At 42.5% G+C, this 22,921-nt stretch overlaps 1 long non-coding RNA gene across 1 annotated transcript in view; it reads right to left on the minus strand.

The window, feature by feature from the left end:
- The window catches only part of LOC138526570 (uncharacterized), a 232,691-nt gene that overhangs the window by 208,838 nt on the left and 932 nt on the right, over window positions 1-22,921 (minus strand). The window contains exon 2 of the long non-coding RNA XR_011283623.1: window positions 4,077-4,212. This is a non-coding gene — a long non-coding RNA (uncharacterized lncRNA). The remainder of the gene's footprint in view (window positions 1-4,076; window positions 4,213-22,921) is intronic.

Genomic DNA, 22,921 nt, shown 5'->3' on the forward strand with positions numbered 1-22,921 from the left:
TCTTGCACACATGTTTCTTTATTCTGTCCTAAAAAGCATGTTCCGTCGACACATCTTGTTATTTTTTACTTCAAAATCTCCCTGAGATGTGGCCATTGCAATCATGTGAGGCGATGTCTATCATTTTGCAAATTGCTGATCACACCACTGAAACCTATTTCTTCCCCTTTGGAGTCCACCACACCCTCCCCGCTACTCTTGCCCCACAGCTCCCATATGATTGCTGCAACCTACTTGTAACCCCCTGGGTGTGTGCCTGTTGTACGGCTCTCTTTTGCTTCCAAGTGAGGTTTTCTGCTTTATACATGCCTTACATACCTCCTACTTGTCTATATGTTCATCAACAAGAGTCGTCATATGTGCACAGGCATTTCCTGTCCCCATGGGTGCACCATAGTCAGGCAGATTGGTGACACAACGGACAGTAAGGCAACTTCATAAGCATGCCTAAAATGGCGGTGTATTGGAATGTATTCACTAAATGGCTACACCACTAAACTAAACCCAACATACCATGTTGTTTCTATATGCAAACCATTGTCATATTGCCTAAACTATTGTGACATTGCCTTGAAAAATCCCACAGGGGAAAGCCCATGTTCAACTATGAATTTTAAATGAGTAGAATAAAGTGCAAAATGTGATTATCATTTTACCTACTTGCCTGTTCTTGGGTAGATCATTTCTTTGAGTTTGCATATTATGTAATGTTACTTGCATTTTTATAGAGCCTCCTGCCATACATTATGATGTTGAAGTGATTTTCCCATCATAGAGGTAAAGGAGGAGTATGATAGAACATTCAGTAGTGGCAGGGAGCAACAAAGCCAAGTAGATAGTTGGTATGAGGGTGAGGAATAGTTAAGATACACAGGAAGGCCTGAAAAGGAAAAGGTGGAGGAGCTATCTGTACAATTGGACCAACGGTACTGTATCATCTGTATTCTATGAGGTGTAGCGCCGAGAGATAGCTCGGGAGGAAGTGTTAGCTGCACCACTGGGTTATTTCAGGAATGTATTTGCTGCATTGTGTGCCTGGGCATGTTGAAGCCATGCTACAGAAAACACAGATAGCACAGTCCTTTCGCTTACTTGCCTAAGCCTCAAAACAACATTTGGGAACATTTGTATGTCATGAATCCAAATTTGCCAAGTTTGCAGAAGCTTCATGAAAAGCAAGCAGAAAACTCAGCTTGTTTATATCAAGTTTACCAAAATCCTAGATTTGTGTCTAAATTGCTTAAAGACACAAAGCCTGTCATGACCAGACTTTTGAGATTTTCAGTGTCATGGCGAGGAAAGGCATGTTGAAATCATGGTCAAGAAAACATAGCACCCCTGAGCCCCGAACAGCCATTTACGGCAATGTTCTATAGAAGGGAAAGCTGGAAGGAAATATGGGCTCGTTAAGGGTGGGACTTTGACCACAGCTTCCCTGACAGCAGACTTCCATTCCAACCGTCCTGGAGGATCCTAATTCCTGCTAGTGAATTTAAAGTTATTGTTATGTTGGTGTGTGGGACAGGAATCATCTTATGCTGAGGCTAGGTCTGGTTAACCTCTTTAATTTAACCTCTTTAATCTCTGATCGACCCTCACAGGTCCAACTTGGGTCCGTCCTCTCCTCTATCTCTCACTCCTCGTGTGGTGTTCCTCAGGGGTCTAACCTCTTTCCCTGGTTGTTCAACCAATACCTGGCACCTCTCACCCACCACATTTCTGCTTTCTGCGCCAACTTCAAATGCTATGCGGATGACACCGAGCTCGCTTTCAGGCTCCCTACTGTCGCCTCTTCTTCTTCTCCCATCCCTGATTGTCTCTCTGCAATCCAAGAGTGGTGCACCAGCAATGATCTCTGCCTGAATGCCAGCCAGACAGAGGCCCTCTTCATTGGCACACCAGCACCCTCCTTTCCCCTCACTCTCTGGCTGGCACCCCTTTGCCCTCACCCTGCTCCCACCTGCGAGGCTAAGAACCTTGGGGTTATCTTCGACTCCACTCTCTCCTTCTCTCCTCACATCTCCGATGTCTCGAAGAAGTCAAACTACCAACTGCACCTCCTCAGGGGTATTCTCCCTCTCCTCTCCTTCACCCAGAAGATCACTGTCGCTAGAGCCCTGGTTCTCTCTAGGCTTGACTATTATAGTAGCCTCTTTTTAAATCTACCTGCCTCTACTCTCCGCCCTTTGCAACTCATCCAAAACAGGACTGCATGACTTGTCATTGGCCTGAAGCCCAGGGATCGTATCTCTCCAGTGCAGAAATCACTCCATTGGCTCCCAGTGGCTGTAAGGATCCCATTCAAGACCATCTGCATCTTCCACAAGGCCTTCTGGTTCCTGGGACCAACATCTCTCCAGCTTTCTCTCCTCAAGTATTTCCTACTCGAGCCCTTTCCTCCTCCACCTCAACTCCTTGAGGGTCAGGCATTTTTCCAAGAAATGAGCTGGAGGGAGATCTCTCTCTTTTGCGGGCACCTCCCTCTGGAACAGCCTCCCTGCCTCTCTGAAACTTGAGCAGAATCACCTCTGGTTCCGGAAGCAGCTCAAGACCTTCCTCTTTGCTTCTGCCTTCTCTCTTCCTCTTCCCTACTGATCACCTATCTGTTACTGCATTGGCTAGCTGGCTACACTGTGTACCACGGGTCCAGGTCCCTGTCCTTCCAGTTGTACACCTGCAATGCCTTCTGGAAACCCTGCACTTGGGGCTGTATCTGTAACCCTACTACCCCTCTGCCTGCACTATCCATCACTTGTCGTTCTGCACTTAACCTTGCATTGCCATCTGTTGGCCGCACTTCATGTTTCTTGTGTTATGACCCTATGTCCTCCACTTCTCCTCCTTCCCTTTCCCCAGCACTTTTTCTTCCTCCCCTCGCCTGCCCTTGCGCAATCTCAAAGTCACTGGGCCTAGTAAGATTGTTGCCTTGCCCCCCCCCACTCGTCGCACATTGAAACACTTGTGTATGGGTGCGCTACAAATAAAATATCATATCATATAATTATGAAGGTTAATCTTCATTATTCAGACAGTTACTAGCCTTTTCACCCTGGGCTGCCGTTATGGTGTACTGTTAATAGCAGGCATCATGTAAATGCTAGGTCAAAGGAGGAGTGTACATCTAGTTAACAGGTTAGATTTCCAAGACTTAGCTTCTTTTTTTGGCATGTTTAGGGGGTTGCTTCCTGCTGTTTTATGACCACTTCAAGGCACTTCAGAATTATTCAAATCAAAACAATGAAACCTCAATAAAATATAACATGACCTAACCAGCTAGTATAAAATGAAAGTGACATTATATTATCCCACCTCTCATAAAAGGAGTTAATGAGTATATACAGTAGCACTCATGTAGATTCTAGTAAAAGTGCATTCAACTTTGGGAAAAAACACATGTATTCCAGCAGAGCAATACATTGCCAACATGTTTAAAACAGGACACAGAGTAGAAATATTTAACACAGTGTACATACACACACGACACCCACATGCACACACACCCTCTTCTTCAGGCTTACCTTAGGTTGACTTTTAAGACTTTCAAGATGAAATGGCAGCTCTTTTGTAGGACAAGGCCCTGGGTCTTCAAAGGCAAGGGACTCCAGCCTTCACTCCTTTCCTTCACAGTGCCCTGGGGTAAATTGTGGTTTCCTTTCATTAAGGGGTGTCATTCCTCTTTTGATTAAGAGGTCTTATCTCTCTTGGCCAGAGGGAGGAACCTCTGGGTGCCTTTTGATGGGGAAGTGATGGCACATCTTTTGAAACAACTGGTGGCTTCCATAAATGGAGTTTCTTTCTTACTTCACATTTCATTTGTTTATTTTACTTGATCAAACCCTAGGCTTGTGCTTCTGGGCAGAGTGCTAATTATTATTATGGTGAGCAGGGAAGACACTGAGAGGTTAGCCAAAACCCAATCAAGGTCAGGTAGCAGAGCAGTCAAGGCCACATCTCAAGACATCCATGCTTAGAAGAAATTGAATTGCATACAAATACATTTCCAGTGTAATGCAGTTGGGTAGGGAGGTGTATAGAAACATAGACATAACTCTTTAAAAGCATCACAGACATCTTACCTCAATCTTAAACAGTCCAAACCGATGATGGTGTGTGCCCCAGTGCCCAAAGGTCACCATTTACAATGCATATACTTCTTCAGGTCAGTTGTTACAAGAGTAGAAGTGCGAGTGTTTATGAAGAGTTCCACAGTTCCTAAAAATTAAAGTAATATTCAGTTGAGTACTCATGCAATCCAACACAATAGGATAGGCCTAGGGAAGGATCCTCAACCAAGGTTCTACCACCAAAGATCAGGTTACAGTGAGGTAGGCTCGGGACTTTATGCCAAATATAGCCCTATGGAGGAGAGGGGAGGACAGACACAGGTATGTTAACTTGATCAACTGACTTTGATTTTCCCAGAGAACACTACAGGTATTTTTGAATCTGCTGGGGACACTAATGTCTGTGATTGGTCTGGTTGAGGAAGGCCCAGGGTTCGCAGGACCAGTGGTCACTTTTGGCATTGGGATTTAGCTTTGGTTGGTCAATGTACATAGGAATTGGTACCAGACATCGTCCAGGCGAAGACCCAAATCAGGAAAAATAAAGGCTTCCAACAGTAAGTGACAGCCAGAGTGCTTTACTGCAGGTGCATCCTGGTGGTCTAGACTCTCCCCACTACACAAGACCATCAGGCCAATATAGATATGGATGTGGACCAAACTTCTGACATAAGAAATCATGGTTTTCCCTTTAAAAACCTGCCGCTCCATGCAACTGTGTCGGGGGTCACCTCGCGGCTCACCAATGAAAAATTACAAGTGTAGTAAAAAAAAGGAGTGCACACAGGCAAGAAGTAACACAGGTATATTCAGGGCCCAGATGCAGCTGGGACAGCTACATTCAAACAGATCGCAGAACAGAACTGTGTGAAAAGGCGCTGTCAAAGAAACGCCCATAAATCTAAAACTTTTATAACAACCGAGCTAATTAATGTTAGTAACTTTGCATCATGAAAAAATCTCCCCACACCAAGCTGATTGGTGCTCGCACAATGTACCCTTACAGAAAAACATACATCATGTTCTGTAATTGGGTCCACAAATCTTCCCACACCGCCCTTAATTATTATTTGGTTTCATCACAACCCAACCTCCACTTCCCATGTTATAACGACTGTTCATTGAAACATCTGAGATGACCAGATGAACTATATTCATCTTTCCCGGTCATCTCATCTATGTTCTCATGAGAAATGCTTTCTGCCATGGCACTGTCAAAGCCTTGAACCACGGACAAACTGCTATACAAATGTTGCATATTAAGAACTCTTTGACCTTCCTCCCGGGAGAAACGTACTAGGGGGAAATTTCAAACTTTTGACTCCATCTAAAAATCATGTTTTGCAAATCATTTTGAATTATAAAATGGTTATTCCCTCCTCGCATGTCGGCGGGACCGGTGGGTTCTAATTTGTGGCCCCCAAAAATGAACTATTGTTTGCTTCTTACCATACTGTCCTCGGATTGTGGGACCTGCAATGTGTTAAAAGCCACTGTGGCTTTGTTGCAGATTAACAAAAAGCTAACACATGTTTTCTGCAAAAGAATGTTTTAAGGCCTATTTACCGCGTTTCAGCCTACTCTTACTTTTGGTCATACTTATCTGTGCCCCTGCATTTCCCCACTCTCCCTTTTACAGTGCTACCCTCGCAATTGATAAGTGCGTACCTTTTCACCACATGGAACCTGCATTTTTATTACACAATGGACAAGGATAGCATGTATGTTGATATTGTTACCAGTTTGCCTGATACACCAAAAGAGTTATGTGCGGGGATCTGCGGAAACCACAATGAACTATGCAGTTCTGTGGATACAATGTTACAAGCCCGAGACTTCCTGAATGCTGCACACTCAACGTGGGAGGCAAAGTTACAAATCCATTGTTCCCCACCAAGAGAATCTCACATCAGGGATAACATATGTCAATGTCCCTGCACATGCAATTTTACAGAGAAGAGAGAATGTTTCAAAAGCTTACCAAGGGTGTTTCAATCTTATAATTCACATCCTGGACACACTAACCCTCAGATCAATACTGGAACCTGTAAGGAAGCTCATTGTGGGAAACCTAAAAGCCAAGATGGCGATGAGTCCAGACATGGTCTAAGGGCAGCTTCTTGATCCCAATGTAGCCCCATGTACATTCAGGGAAGTTAACCAATCACAACCCCCACTCAATTACCAGTCATAGTTGCAGAGTGGCCAGCAGGATCAGGAGGATCATGCTTAGAGTAGGCTGAAGACAAGAGATAGGTGGAAGGAGCAGAGGCTAGAGAGAAGTAATAGGATACAGAGGTGTCAACAGAGTAGAGCTGGAGGAAAATGTGCAAACAAAGAAATTGAAAAAGGGAGGAATTAGATCAAAGGCTGAAATTGAATGGCGAGAGATGTGGGAATGTAGAAACTTAGGAGAGATGCAGCAAGATCAGATACTGAGAGTGAAAAGAATGAGGTGGTTGAAATTATGGAACTGAAGGAGGAGATGATAATATCAGAGAGCAAGAATAGCTAGAAGGAGATAGTGGGAAATAGGAAGTTGAAGAAGGAAGCAGTCATAACAGTGAAGGCGAATGTACAGGAAGAGATGATGAGAGTTAAGAGGGGATGATAGCATTGCAAGGAGGACATATCCAGGAGGAAGGGATAACGCAAGGATCTAGGTGCAGGTTAGAGGTGGCAGGAGACAGGGTTATGGGGAGGATGTGAAACCCAAGGGTCAGAGAAGATGCTAATATCAGAGGTCAGAATTGACATTGAAGAGGTAACTTCAGTGGAAGAGAGTAGCACAGGGGAGGTGGAAGGGTGCTGTGAGAAACCTAGGGGTATTCTCCCATTTAGACCATGAAAATCCTTTATTCAGGTGGCCAGGGCATGACCATTGCCTTTGGATCCAGACCCTGGGGATGGACCAGTGTGTGGGGAATACCTGGGTAGGGGAGTCTAGGGAAATTCTAATGGGAATACCCTAGGCGAGACACAGTATCCCCCTCTCGCCCGTTATCCACAACCATACAACCCCTCTGTCTTCTTGGGATATTTTCAAACACACAAATCCCCTCCCCCCATGTTCACATAATACCGAGAAGAAGAAAAGGCAACCTGGAGGGTGAGGATTACCAGTGAAAACCCCACTAAGACAAAGAAGACAGATTACACCACTCTGACAGCAGGCTTTCCCCTTAATGAGGTCAGGCAAGGTCAGGCACCCCCCCCAATCGCACACCTCCTGCCCATTAACCTCACACAGGTGTAAAAAGGGAGGCTGCTGAGAGAGAAAGGTCTGATGCAGTTTGGAGAGCAAGAGGGAGGCTGCAAGGCTGAGACTGGCAGAGGATCCTCGAGAAATCCCAAACACCAATTCACGCTGGGAAGATTGTCTGGAGCTGAGAAACCAGGAGACTGGGAGCTGTCATGTGAATCCAGACGAAGACAGCGCGCAGTGACGCTGGCCCAGTGAGATTATTTTCTTATTCACAACAATGCTATGCTGAATATCTCTGAGATATACCGACATCAGGGGATCAATCTATTAAGTGAAGGAACAATTAACTTCTGCATTGTTTCTACAAACTGTACATGCAAATGTCCACCACTGCTGGTAATAGTAGGAATCACTGTGCATCCTGAAATGTCACAATGCTCATCATACCAATGTGCGACTAATCAAATAGGAGTATGGAATACCTAAAACCAACAAAAGGCAGGTAATTGAGTGTTTTTGTATACATCCAAACTAAACACCTTTTTATATATATTAGTAGTTCTAAAAGGAAACATGTTGGCAGAAATGACAGTGGGGAAGGGAAGGAAAGTACATGGAGGTTAATAATTACAATAACAACAATGTTATTGTTTTTGTTTCTTCTCTTGCATTTCTGCATCTTGTGTGCATGTTGTCTTTGATTGGAAACAAGACAGAAACATATTTGCTGGGGAAAAGGAGAAATAGCTTCCAAATATCTGCAATTGGACATGAGGTCAGACCATATTCAGCCATTTCACACTCCCACTCCAGCAACATTGTGCCAACAAGAATAATGGTATGGTGGCATGAACAGTACATCATGCACAAATATACCAATGATAATAGTCTGGATACATTTCAGGTCCACTGAGGCAAAAGTGGAGAGAGTCAGTTCTGCTGCAGCCACCACTAATGGTGCAGTCACTGTAGCTACTGTTGCTAGAAGGGCACAGAATGCATGCCCCCTCAAAGTTCTATTCTGTATACAAGTGCACCCTCATGAAGGCTGCATCCACTTCTTCACAATGCTAGATCATGAGGTCCTGGACCAGGGAGGAGTTCCCTTGACTTTAACACCTTTCAGTGTCATTGCCTCTTTGAAGCAGCCACAACTATAAAGCACACTTTGCAGATTCCACTTTGAAAGGGACTGGTGCTCGGGAACCAGGAAATATTGCCAGCAGGCATTCCCTTCCTGAAAGGATCCTGTACGTTCTTTGATGAGGTAGAGGGTTTTTGACTTTCTGGGCAGTGCATGGAATTTCGACACCATAGGTAACATGTCCAATTGGAGACCCCCACTCCAGGTCCCAACCCTTCTCAACCAACCATCCCCATGTTGTTACTGATTGCTGCTACCCATTATCTCCACCTAACACATAGCTCACGTCTTTTGCAGTGGATACATCCCATTGCACTTTATCACCCTCATGTCCATTCAAAGTGTTAAGTTTCAGAAGTCAAATTCAAGCCTCTGTGTTTTCTTAAATACAGGTCTATTAAACCAGTTAATCATACTATAGAAACAACACATGTAATACTGAGTCATGCGGACCTAATCCTTTCTGTAAATTATATATAGACAATATAATAAAGACAGTAGGAAACCTATTTTGGTAATACATACTAGACACATGTAAACACATAAGCATCACTAGCTGGTACAAAATACTAAACGGGTCCCAATAATTGCTAAGTATAATATATATATATAAATTCAACAATAATGTGCAATATGTCTCGTATTAACAGTCTTAAAACTCTTAAAAAACAGTGAGTGACTCTCCAAAAGCACCCACAAATCCAAGAAACACTTTAGCAGGCCACCTGTTGACTTAAGTCATGTCAGACATGATACAAGATTCCTTTGGTAACCCAGACATATCAAACACACCTTTCTGGGCCTGCATGTTACTTCATACCAGTTGTATTAAAACAAGTGAAAATGCAAATACATTAGAAATGTACTTTCCGTGCTGTATTTTTCAGAAATGTAGACAGAGGGTTCTTGATATTAATGTTTCGAGCAATGTCTTGCTCTATTGACAAGGTTGTTAGTCCAACAACAAGTCTTTCTTGTATCATTGAAGATCGAATATCATTTTTTATCAGCTTTAGCTTTGAAAAGCTTTGTTGCCACTTGTTACTGAAACAGGCAGAGTCAAGAGAATCTGGAAAGCAATACACGTGTTGGGAATACTCCTAGCCAAATTATTATTGTATGCAAAATTTCAGTACATCTTGTGGTGATGAACAATTTGTAACTCGTCTTGCAATGGCTTACAATTCATTGCACAAATCTGATGCATCAATGTCCTTCAAGTCCCCATTTTGTAACGCTTTCTGTAGCCTCAAGCAATGGTAAAACATTTGATGTGCCTCCTTGGTATATACACTGTGTATGTTGTATCGGAAGCCAAACACAGAACTAATTTTTTGCATTTGAGTAAATCTTTCTTCTACAGATTAAAGGGCTGTGTCCATGATGGCAAAGAAAAATTCACTTTGAATTTTTCTTTGGGGCTTTTAGTAGGCTCATCATCTGCTTCATATGTGCACTGCTTCATAAGTACACAGACGGATGATACCATATGATCCTATATGCTTAGTGTCATTTGATATCTCAGCTAGTGCATCATACACATCAACAAGCTAGCTAATAGTGGAGAGGATTCAAGGCACGAATTCAACTTTCCCATCTTGTGTCGCTCAGTGGTTTCATTGTAGGATTTTGAACATGGTGCTTTAGAGCTTCCCAACAGTGTGTCAAAATAGAGAGATACACATAAATATGTTTACCATGTCAAAGAAAGCAGTTTTCTTCAAGCAACACTTAGCTGCATCATCGACATCCAAATTTAAAGAATGTGCACTGCAAGAAACAAACAACGCATGCGGATTTACATATAAAATTCTTCTTTGTGTACCATTTTCTTTCAGCTTCATATTGCTTCCATTATCATAGCCTTGGCCAGGCAAGATTTCAATGGACAATGACCATTGTTGTAATTGGTGTAGAATAGTGTTGGTCATACTAGCTCCAGTTGTCTCTTTTATTGGCACACATCCTACAAACTGTTACTTTATGCACACAGGCTCACAATCATCAGAGTCCAACACTGGCATGGTGGTCACATAGCGAATGATCATTGTCATTTGTTCAACATGGTGACATATGTTGTGCAATCTCGAATGATTGAAAAGTATGTGATAGCCCAAACTGAGGTTAGGATTGCCTCTTTAACAGCTGTGGCTAAACGCTGAATCAGTTCACTTTGTATATCTTTCCCGAGGTAGTGTATATGTGTCTTTTGGTCTGCTATTTTCCAAAGATGCTCATCCACGAGTGGGTCAAAATAATTTGATATTCAACAACTTTCAGGAAGTTTCCATTGCCAAATGTATGCAGTTCTTCACGCATTCCAGAAAGGCCAGGTTTTGAATATCAAAAACATTTACTAAAGAAAATCAATTGTTCTAAGATTTGCTGCCAATACTTCTCTTCTTGCTAAATGTGGCACACATTTTCTTTATCAATAGTTTTCTTCTTTTTCATTTGAATTGCCGGTAACTTTCCACTATTGAATATTTTCTAAATGTTCATTGTGTCTTTCATGCTAGCTAAAATTGCAGACATTGTTTTCCAGTCCTTTGACCCTATATCAGGAAGAGATTATGCACTGGTTGGGTTAACTGCTAAACATTGTATAACAGAAGCAAAACGCAATGTCCTTTGATCTGGAGTAATGTAGCCTAACAGCTCCTGGCTCGCCTTGTCCCTGCCGCACCTTCCACAGTGGTGCTAACAATGGGTGAGTCGTCAAAGTGATTGCTGAGGTAGTTCTCAAATTAATACGAAGAAAGAGGAATGTGTTGTCAGGAGTTTTTCATTCACTCAGCGCTTTTCTAATGTTGATTCTGTATATAATGAGGGAACAATCGAGACTTTCTGCCACAGCAATCCCATCTCTGAAATTTCCCATATCCATTGAGGTAACTCCAGAAAACTTTGAGCGGCATACAATGACTTTTTGTATGTGCTGGTGGAATATCAAGCTTTGGACTAAGGAACAATCACACCATTTTTTGCCTATGTCTCTTTTGATGGGTTTTCACATTTTGAGGACATACTGTTGCCTTTCTTAAAACTGCAGTACACTCTGAAGAATTCATTTTACTGCCTTTATTTTTATAATTTCCCCAAAAATAATTGTCGTCTGCTCCTCTCCGATTAAATATGGTCATTTTCCTTTCTAACTGTAGCCATAGCATATATTATTTTTCAGTTCATTTGCAAGTTGTCTTAATCAAAAGTCTGTGTACAATATCTACTAATGAAATCGATCCTTTCAACTAAACCATCATCATTCATCATAGTGAGCTATTCTTTTAAAATGCACTGCAGTTGTAGCTCAAGTGGTAGATATGCACAGGCATTGGAACTTTTGAGTAATGTACAAAATATTGACAAAAGAAAATCAGCTTGTGAAATTGTATGAAATAACTGTTTTTGCAAATCCATTCGTTTTATCACACTGGCTGGAATAGGTTCACTTCTGTAAATCAAATGTTATCTGCAATCTTTTGGTAAGTAGGGTTATAACATGTGTTATGACAAATATGAACAGATGCACATTGGTTTGAGCAGACATTTGTCATAACCTAAAGCAATGCATACATATACAAATTCATAGAAACTCTAGATTGCTTTCCAGGCATGTTCAATAAAAACATGGCACTGCGTTCATTGGAATAGCCATCTCATATAGTCATTTTGGATTCAAAGTAATTAATAAAACAGTTCATTAAATATTTTATAATCTTAAAGAAGTACTCCGGGTCTACCAAAGTGTTCTTCACATGACTTATTTGAACAAGGTCGAGCACATTAATCCCATAGCTGAAATAAAATGAAAACATCTGTAATTTATAATACATTCATGGTACAATCAATTATGCTTTAATGCACCTGACTTCATTGCTGGTTTTCCATATGCAACTTAGTGGTGTAATTTCTTTGATGAAGTATTCTCTTGGCATTGATGAACAATATTGATTCTTTTAAAAGTGTGGTAAAAAGAAACGTTTGCAGGGTCATGCAGTCAATTGAGTTTGCAAGAGAGTACTTAGCGAGCAGTCATGAAATAGAAACCTTTTTGGGAATGATTAAATTGCTCTGGCAAGAACATTTGTTTTGCTAAATGTAGACAAAATAATGCAAAAGGTAAATATACACAATCAACTGATTGAATTGCCACTGACGTGTTTACTGTTTCCATAATATATAGTTGAATTTTGTTTCGCATTTTAATAAGACGAATGCAATGTTGTCCATGAGCAGTTACTTAGCCTCTATTAACCAGAGAGCTGTACTGTTTTTCCACCGTGAATTTTTCTAAATAAAAATGTGCCTTACATAATGATGTTAGTGTTGTATATATCTGCTCATTTTGTAAAATCTTTTTTAAATAGGTACTTAGAAATATAGGAGAAAATTGCTATACTTTGACATGGCTTTCCCTGTTTCTATAACGTTACTCAGCTGACCTACTCTTCTTCCTTGAGGAAGACTCTCTATGACTGCTGACTGGAGTAGCTGTTGTATCATTTTGCATAGTGTGAAAACCAAAGGGTGTCTCACCTACTAATCCCCGGGGATAAGTCTATGAGGTGGCCAAGTCAAGGCCATTGCCTTTGGTTGCAGACCCTTGGGGTGGACCAGTGCCAGAGGATCACCTGGGTGAGGGGTGAGGGGTTTTCAGGGAGTCGGGGTGAGGCAACCGAAGATGAGACGTGGTATTCACCCCTTTCCTGTACCCATGAGCCATCCTATTTTATAGGATCCTCCAACGTCCCAAATCCCCACCCTTTGCTACACAAACATTGGGCCGAGAAGGAGGGCGACTGGGAGTAAAACAGCTAACCCTTACCTATCTCATTGGACATGTCCTACCAATCGGGTTGGGCAAAGTTAGGCACTTGACTTTAATTACATGCATCTGATACCCATTAGCTCTCCCCACATAGATAACAGGTGGAAATTAGAGACACACTCGGAGCACGGTGGACCACAAGAAAGAGCAGAATCCCTGGGGTGTAGGCAAATCTACTTGAGCAGAACGACTGACAGAGGGACAAGAGCAAAGGGACGAGAAACCCAGGATATCACTGCAGGAGGCTGTTGCCTCAGAAGAGCTGTGAAAGATACATAGAGAAGGCCAAATCCCAGACTCGATGACTGCATTGCTGTTCAAAGGCACCCGCGAACCTCCTGGGTGAACGACAGACTTAGGGAGGTGAGGCCAAGCCTGTGGCATTAACTTTGGCTCGTGAATTAAAACCGCAAATAAAAGAAAGGAATGCACACAGAAGGTGAGTTGGCAAGCAACATGAAAGGCTGTTGTGTGTTAAGGAAATGAAGTTGCAACAGTATATATCACAATTGAAGGCTGCACATGCGTGCATGGGACGTGAAGGAAGACAGACTTGTGGTGAAGTTGAAATTACAAATAGCTGTGAAGCCAGTGATACAGAGTAGCAGAGTGGTCTGGTGAAAGGAAGTAGCCCACTCGAAAGTCTCTGTGAAAGGTGAAATGTTTTGTTATAAAGCGACAAAGTGAATGAACTCTAAAATGCGTAATGATTAACCCCAGCAAAAACAGAAGTGAAAAGGTGAATGTTGAATGTTTGCGCTCATGATACTGAACTACCAATAACTTAAGGGTGTGCTAAAGAGAACTTCAAAGTGGTCTTGTGGAGGACTTTAGTAAAATCCTTGCACATTCGAAATTATTCGAGATCCCTGAAAGGTCTGAGCGCAACTGAGGGAGACTGGAAGTGTGATAAATTAGGGAAAGGGAACCCCTAACAAATGTGAATAAAGCTTGGGGAAGGAAACCCCTTCAAGTGCTGTTATGGAGAGGTCCGAGACTGACTGAGGGAGACCTGTGCAAACTTTTGTTGAACTGTGAAAGAACTTTTGAAAGCTGGAATAAGAACTTTAATGTGGAAGGCCAAGCGGGCCTTGATCCACATTTTGAACTGCCTTTGTTTTGAAAACCTGAGCCAGAGGTTTCTGGGGAATGCCTTTCTCCATGCTGTCGAACATGGGAAGGAGAGCCTGTTCAGCCACATTGATTCTTTATGTTATAACACTGATTTCCTTTGCATAATATTCCAGTTTACATAGTTTTTAAATAAGAGATAGGGCAGGCATTATGTTTTGTTTGCCATATTTGATTTCCCAGAGAATTACTAAAACTGTGTTTTATTTATTATTTGATGGAAGAGACTACTCCCATCATAGCCACAGGGCAAAGCATGAGTTTTTCCAAACCCTTAATATTAAATACAGTTTTTAAAATTGTATCTCTTGTGTCAGTGTCGTACTTGTGATCCCTCCCTTACAATAGCTGTTTTCTTCTTCACAGGGAAGGAGAGTGGGGTTGAATCCTGAATGCTGGCCTTATTCTCTGTAGACATTCTGAAAGTCAAAGTGGGTAATTTTCTCAGTTAGACAGAGCATTAAAGTAAGTTGGAACTGTGCTCTAGCACCTTGAAGCGTCTTCTTTGTGCTAGATGGGATTACCAATAATGAACACAGGCCAAATAATCGGACAGACCAAAGGAAGATGGTAAAACACTGTTTTAATATCAATGAAAGAAAGCAAGGAAAAATACAGCTATCAAAGGTGATGCTCGAATTTTCACACCAAAGTTTGTTTGCATAGAGTTTATATCATTTTACGTATGTCATTTGTGAGGTCATCCTACGTGGAATTTCACAAAAACCTAACACTGGGAGGGATGGGAATGGGGGAAATTTCTACCTATGAAATAACGTAGGTGCTAACATCTCATTGGCTGCACCTTGTCTGTTGGATACGCACTGAGCTACTTCTACGCACGTCACATACTGATAATAGCAAAGAATATGGCAGCAATAACTGCAACATTGGGCCTCATTACGACCCTGGAGGTAACCATGCCATTTTTTGTGGCATGGCTACCCCCATTCCGGGTACCGGGTCCGGGGTCCTTGAATGGGGAAATACCGGGCCATTCTGACCTTGGAGGGCCCGGTATTTCCCCATTCAGGGAACCCGGACCCGGTACATCCTCATTCCCATTTGAGCCTCCATAGGGCTCAATGGGAATGGGGAGGATGCAAACAATGTGCCCGTTAATGACGGGCCCGTTGTTTGTATCCTGGTCTGCTCCTGGTCTGCTCACGGGACCCGCTTATGACCCCTGGTTTTACCAGGCGTCCTTAGCAGATCCCGCGAAGAGACCTCGTAATGAGGCGGTAGGGGGTTAACGGGGCTGCAGCTCTACCGGCCCCATTAACCCCCTACCGCCTTCCTCGTAATGAGGCCCATTGTGTATGAAAGGGCATAGCAGGCCCTTTTGATTGGTTGGTAACCCTATCCAACCTTTTGGCTTGTTTAGCACAAGATGAACAATAAAGTGAAACCTAGTTGTTTAGGCCGCATCACATTTTCTTTTCTTTCCCCCAATTAGTCCATTGTATGTCCATCAAGCCACAGACTATCATTTTTAGTTAACCTTGTAGTCTGCTTACTGTTTTGGGACATTCGAGGGAGTGTGAGCACACCACCATCTTAACTCAAAGCTCTAGTGAATAGCCTTTGTTTTGTGTTCTTCATCACGTGTCAGGAGACCTCGATTTTGTCAATTTCTGGGCCTCATTCTTAGTTGGGCGGTAAGGGTTAATGGGCACCGGTAAGGAGACTGGTGCCCTTAAACCCTTACCGTCCAATTAAGAGGTCCCTTAGCGGGACCCTCAAAGGACGTGCAGGCCCGTTATTAGCATCTTCCCATTGAGCCCTATGGGGGCTCAAATGGGAATGGGGAATGGCATTTGGAATGGGGACTTACCGGGTCCGCCTAGGTCGAATGTTTCGGTAAGTCCCCATTCCACCAGACTGAACCCGGACCCGGTTTTGGAGGCAGCCGTGGCGCTAATAGCTCCATGGCTACCTCCAAACTCGCAATGAGGCCCTCTGTCTCTTAATTTCTGATATTTGATTTAATTAACTATGGTGTCATTAACCTCTCCGCCCTTTAGAGATGTGCTCACACCACCTCATATAGGCTTTTGACTTTGTGGTTGTTCAATACTTGGTATCAGAAAATGTCCTTGCTCTCCTAATCTGAGCAGAAATATGTCTCACACAAGGTCTATTCATTCGCCCCTCTCTGTGACTTGTGCCCATCTCATGAAATAGCCTCCTTGACTTCAGGCCAACATAATCCCTTATTCCGTACATGAAAAAAGCTTCTCCTTCAATTCTTCAATTTGTGATCGTAGGCTTGTTTTTGAGGTAGCTGGGTTAATTCTTCAACACGAGCCGTCTTCCATTTTCTTCTGGTCAGAACATTACTTCATCTTCTTGTTTTCAGGATAAGTTCAACTTTAAGTACATGTTTCTCATAGTTCTTCCATCACATTGTCAATTTTAAGTATTTTCATATTGATTTTATTTACTCTTAAATGTCTTCTTTATGACATCATATCATCGTCATCAGATTTTTGATTAGCATTCATCCATGATTCCTAGAGCCGCTTCCGTGCATTTAGGCAATTGACATACTTCTTGGTAACTTCCCTCCATTGACTAAACATGAGGATAAATTCTGAGTGTCTGTCTGAGTGCATATCATCTTTCATACATTTGACATGGTATAGATATGTGACAAACTCACACATTGATTCCCAATGGTAGTCCTTCGTCTGCTACTCAAATAGATGGTGGTGAAAGGGTGGGTACTAGAGGAGAGGCTTCCACCTGCTCCTCTACAGAACAATGTTATGCTCTACTATGTTCTCCATACAATGAAATTCATTTTTCCACTTTATGACTGAAAGACATGCGTAAATAACATCCCATTAAGGTGGTGAAACCACGTGGATTTAACGTGTGCTTTTACTGCCTCAGAATGACACTACAAAACACCACGTCTGAAAACCGATTACAAAAATAATACTGGAAGAGTAGACCCGATTTTACATCAGCTTTTACAGCAAAAAATTTCAACTGCTCAGAGGAGGTACAATTCATAAGAGTAAAGGTGGCTTAGTAGCACACAAGGGCCAAATCAGACAATTAAGTCACATATTGAAACATTGACAAAATCAACAATTGCTGGGTGGGAAGAGCATATAAATAATAGCTCCAATACAGTGCCACTTCTCCAGCCACAAAGAAAGAGAGATATTTTCCTCATGCCCAGTACAGAGCAAGCTAAGGAGTATCCCCACCCAGGCTCAGCAAAAGCCCCCACCACAGGCAGGCATCAGCCTGCAGCCCAGCCATTACCCATTTATGTCATCATCCTGAAGGTTCATTATGGATGCCATCTTGCACTTTTATTATGTGGAGTAATTTTTCAGATGAGAATCCTGCTTAAGATCTTTGATGGGTCAGCATTATGTCACAGCAAATAAGATAGAAATGGAACAACATTGAAGCACATTATTTTCTTCCTTAAGACCCATGTGACTCTACAGCATAGTTGCTGATGACTGTGGGCCACATTTCATTCTCCTCTCCCAATCTCCCACCATTCCCAGCACTGGGCATGCACACAGTATGTGAAGATGGTTTTAGGCATAACATTAGTAGGCGTTTGGGGGTCTGTTTTCGGTGATGGTGTAGTAACAATACTGGGGGAGTGATGCCTGTCACATATCATGGTGCAGCAGGTAATGAGGTTAGATATTGGGCATGAAGGCAATGACATTATTAAATACTTTGAAACCTGGGTATAACATTTCTCCATTGACAATTGTCAATGAACTCACACATCAATGCTTTGGTTTTGGATTTTGTAGACTGAATGCATAAGAAATGGGGGACGCATACTTAGATAATTTCAGCATGTGTATGGACTTGTGCAGAGTTTACATGTGTGGTGATTGTTAGTAATAGACTTCTATGGGACACCCTTTCTTTTTTTCATGTTTTTTCTCCTGTCCTGACTTTTTAAGATAAGTAAAGCCTTTTGCTTTACTTCGCTTGCCTGTTTGCTCATTCGTATGGGGACACTCATCAGTCAATAAAACTATCAGTATTGCGATACTATGGGGCTCATTATAACTTTATTGGTCCGGATAAAATGCCAGTATCTCCAGCATGGGCATTTTCTCCAGACTGGGGAAACACAAGTTTGTCGGTGGGGGCAGTGAACTGTGGGAAGGCTGGACCTGCTGGGTGTTCAGGCTCCTACATGCAAATAAATGCTGGAATTACCACCACGGGTACTACTGGTGCCGGTAATTACAGCAATCCCATTCATGGAGTCCTATTGGACTCCATGGAATGGGTATTTACTGGCATCTCTGCCGCCCTACTATCCTGGTTACACTGGGAAATCGTGCAGTGCCAATGATGAGGCAGTTTTGCCGGTATCCCACCATGTGTGAAGTGTAGGTTAGGATTATGTGTATAACTATAACTTTTTCTTTTGTGGCTTTTTGGTTACAATTGCAATACAGCCAGAATCAGCTGTCACTTCAGATATTTTACTACCATGCTTTGATCTTTTTACTCGGGAATCTTTGCATTTCCTGCAAATGGCTACTAATCATGGCTAGTACTTTAAGGTGGTTGTGCCGCAAGGTTCTTGCCTGTCCTTGGGCCATTTTTATATTAGGCCTTCTTCCTGCTCGCTCAGGGCTGGAATTGCTTATATGGAATGTTGTTTCTCAGGGAAAGCTTCAGCTTTTGTGGGATAAGGTGTAATCTGTGTGTGAGACCATGGGGGTCATTATGAGTGTGGCAGTAAGGGGTTAATGGCACCTGTAAGGATGCTGGTGCCGTTAACCCCTTACTGCCGCATTCCGAGGTCCCTTAGCGGGTCCCACTAAGGCCGCTAAGGGACCAGGGAGCTAATAACGGGCCGGTCATTTATGGGCCTGTTATTAGCTCCCTCCCCATTCCTATTGAGCCCATGGGAGTTTGAATGGGAATGGGGTAGGGTTTTTTGAATGGAGACTTATCGGGTCCTCCAAGGTTGGAATGACCTGGTAAGTCCCCATTTAGAGAACCCAGACCCGAACACGACTTTGGAGGCTTGGCAGATGTATGTGGTGGCCAGGGCTATTCATGTTTGTTGCACCTCCTTACTAGTGGTGGACCGGGGTGAGCTTCCAGGTCATATCTTGGATGAAAGGAGGTGTCCAGCCATTTGAGAGAACAGCCTCAGAGCCATGACCTTTTCTTATGAAGAAGTGTATCTCACTGATGACCAGTTGAAAACTACTGCAACTGCCAAGAACCAAATCCGCTGAAGTTCCTGTGAAGCCCTGCTCCTCTTCCTGATCTCAAAAAGACCTTCAGTAGTGCTTCAACCACTGGACCAGTGCTAACAGCCAGACTTAAACAATTCTAAAGGATCTGTGCCTTCTGAGCCTTCAGAAGTGTCCCTTGACCAATCAGTAGATTAAGCAGCCTTCTCCACGTCTACCGCGCTGTAGTCATCTGCTTGTTGTATGCATCCTTGCAATTTGCAGGATCTTCTTATTATACTACACAATGCCTGCTCCTGCATTTTCAGACCTTACATCAACGAAGGCTGTGCTGGAACGGCTCCTTTGTTTGTCCTTTGAAGATTGCCTGTCACTGCCTAATTATGGTAACTCAATTGCAATCCATATTTTCTGCTCCCTGGAGGTGTCCTATTGGTGTTTGCTACTCAGAAGTCTTAATTTATTCTTTGAACAGGTGTTTGCCTGGAAGGTGCCTGGAACTGAATTTCAAGCCTTACAACCGACCAAAACAAAATCTTCCATTTGAAAGTGACCTCTGCACCCAAGACCCATCTGCCTCCCTTGACCTGGCCAAACACAGAAGATTGTGTCCCAAACAGAATGCATAACATCAGTAGTGGTCTCTGGAGAAATCCAAGTCAGGGGGAAAGTTAAAATACCTGATTCTTTTCCATTTGCTATCCATAGATTTGCATGAAAGCAAAGTCCTGTACCTATCTCTCTCCCTCTAGACTTAAATTGATGAAACTCTGGTCACAGATCATCTTCTACACATTTCCTAGAACAGTAGGATTGAGAGAGCAACTTTGAGAGAGCAACTTACCAGCACTTTTAAGGACTGGAGCCCTCTCCACTCCTGTGGTTTGATTGGATGCCGGTTTGTGTTATTTCATCCACCACCCACTTTTATTGTTTTAACTATTTTCTGTTACATTACTTATTTTAAGTACTATTTCTTTCTTTATAGCTGAGTTTTTGGCTGACGATGTGTCGGGGAGGTCAATAAAGGTTTCAATGGAAAAGAGAGTTTTGCGTTGCGCATGCCATATTGGTGACTGGCGTGATGGTGATGTTGACGCAATGTTGCTATTAGTGTTAGTTTGTGTATAGTTGATACATTTTAGATTTTCACACAGGTAGCAACATAATGACAAATCTGTCAATGCAATATGAAAACAATGCATTTGCATGGCGTGCCAAGTAGCGCCTAATGATTGGAAGCAAGGAGATTCATATGTACACGCGAGAAAGGCGATTCACAGATGGCGAAGTCACTGTGAGGGGATGCGGTAGTCTTCAACATACATGCACAGACATATATACACAAGGGTCTTCAGGAAAATATGTTTGGGACAGTGGGAAACAAGGGGGTACATGGTGAATATTCTAATATGCATACCCCTCATAGGTAGGGCATCTGTAGGCCACAGAAAGCTGGGGTGGAGAGATAAACTTTCTGCAACACAGGAAGCTGGTTGATCGATTAGGAAGGCTAGGGGAAGCCAGCTAACTGCATTCAGGCAGCTGTGATAACATCAAAATGGTCATTTGTGGTCAGGAAAGGGTTTTACGTCCTGGTATTTTTTTGGAGAGGAGATGTAATATTTTTAGGTATGTGGGAGCATGTTATTCAATCCAGGGAAGTATGGCCAACTGGTAGTGTCAGTTTGGGGCCTGGTAATAAACCCAGTGCAAGGGGTGCTCAAGGGATGAGCGGACAAAGGGGCTACAGGTTTTGATCAGGTTCTCAGGAATGACCAGGATGTGGCCAGAGCCCATGCATCCTGAAATGGTAGTCATTAGAGATTAACATGAAAGAGGATGCCAACAAGTCTGAGCGGATAAGATGCCAATCAGGTCAAAGAGAAACTGTTTGTTTCTCTCCTTGTATTGTTGAAGAATCCTTGGAAAATTCATGTGCATCACGACCAGGGTTGGAGGTCCCCGACCACATAAAACTTGCAATGAATTAGTATTGTTGTGTGAATGTGTACCCATGTGATGATGTCATGACCTGCTACAGAAATTTCTCGAAAAGAGGTGTGCTGTAAATATGATATAATCCAAATGTATGTCGAAAGGGGATGGTGGTTAAATAAATGCATCCATTGAGAGTGTTGACCAATCATGTTTGGGGGGATGACTATGTAACAAAATGTGGGAGTGTAACTGTTGCAATAATGTATATAATGTGAAATCTCAGTGTGCTTCAAGGAGAATCTGGTTAGTTTGACTCTATGGCATCATCTAGCCCCTCCCAGCCATTTGTACAATTTACAGGAACATTTGGGGTATGGGGATCAGCAGTCCAGTCACATATTTGGTGACCCTGACATGATCTCCAGGCATTCTGAGTCATTGGGGGTTTCCTGTCCACACAAATCAGCTGTGGCGCTTCTCTGATGGGCACACCGAAAGGCGCAGGAAAACCCCACACCCTGGACTAGGGTATTAGTGTAACACAATCTACTGAAAAATTGTCCAGAGGTTATTTTATTTTTAAAGGTATCAAAAATGTATTTATTAAGATACATTATTTTCAAAAAACGAGTGAATCATTAATTAATACACGGACATTAAATTACATTAACATAGCAAAGGAGCACAAAACATCAGGTGATAAAAACCTAACACAACCATCATTCCCCAACAGTCAATCCATCATTTACAACTCAAAACAATCAACCTCATTCACTCACAGTAAAAACTTTTATTTGACTAAAACTTTTTAGTACAATCCATATGTGGTAGCACATAAATTAGCCCCACATGGTCTTGAATACTTCATCTTGTCCACATCAAATGTGTGTCAGCAAAACCATTGACCAAAAATGTGCTCTATTCCACGGAGTGGGTACATTTAACAAAAAATGATAAATCCCATCCCAGGATCTTCTTCTCTACCGGTTTTGACGTTTTGAAAAAATATGAATGGAATAACGTCTTCATCAGGAGGACCACTTGATACAGTATTACCACTAAAAACACAAAAATACCACATTTATATATACAAAAAACTGCTATCTATACTTGCTGTCTTGAGCTACCAACATGCAATTGTTTATACCATAAATAGAAAACTATTGGGGGCACCGTGTTGTGACGAATCCCAAGGTGTCCCTATTGTTACAGAGTGTCTAAAAAGGAGGGTTTGTGGGACCCTAAGCCAAAACAGACCACTGTATCTCAAGTGGGATCATACCGCCACCATATGAGAAACCAACACCATCAGGGGCCCAACACAGAAATCGTGGGGCCAAACTGACCTGACGCCCAATGTCATGTGCTCAAACTCGTCAGGCCCATTAAATCTGACTC

Source organism: Ambystoma mexicanum, chromosome 7p (assembly GCF_040938575.1).
Source record: "Ambystoma mexicanum isolate Mex_15411 chromosome 7p, UKY_AmexF1_1, whole genome shotgun sequence".
Lineage (NCBI taxonomy): Eukaryota > Metazoa > Chordata > Amphibia > Caudata > Ambystomatidae > Ambystoma > Ambystoma mexicanum.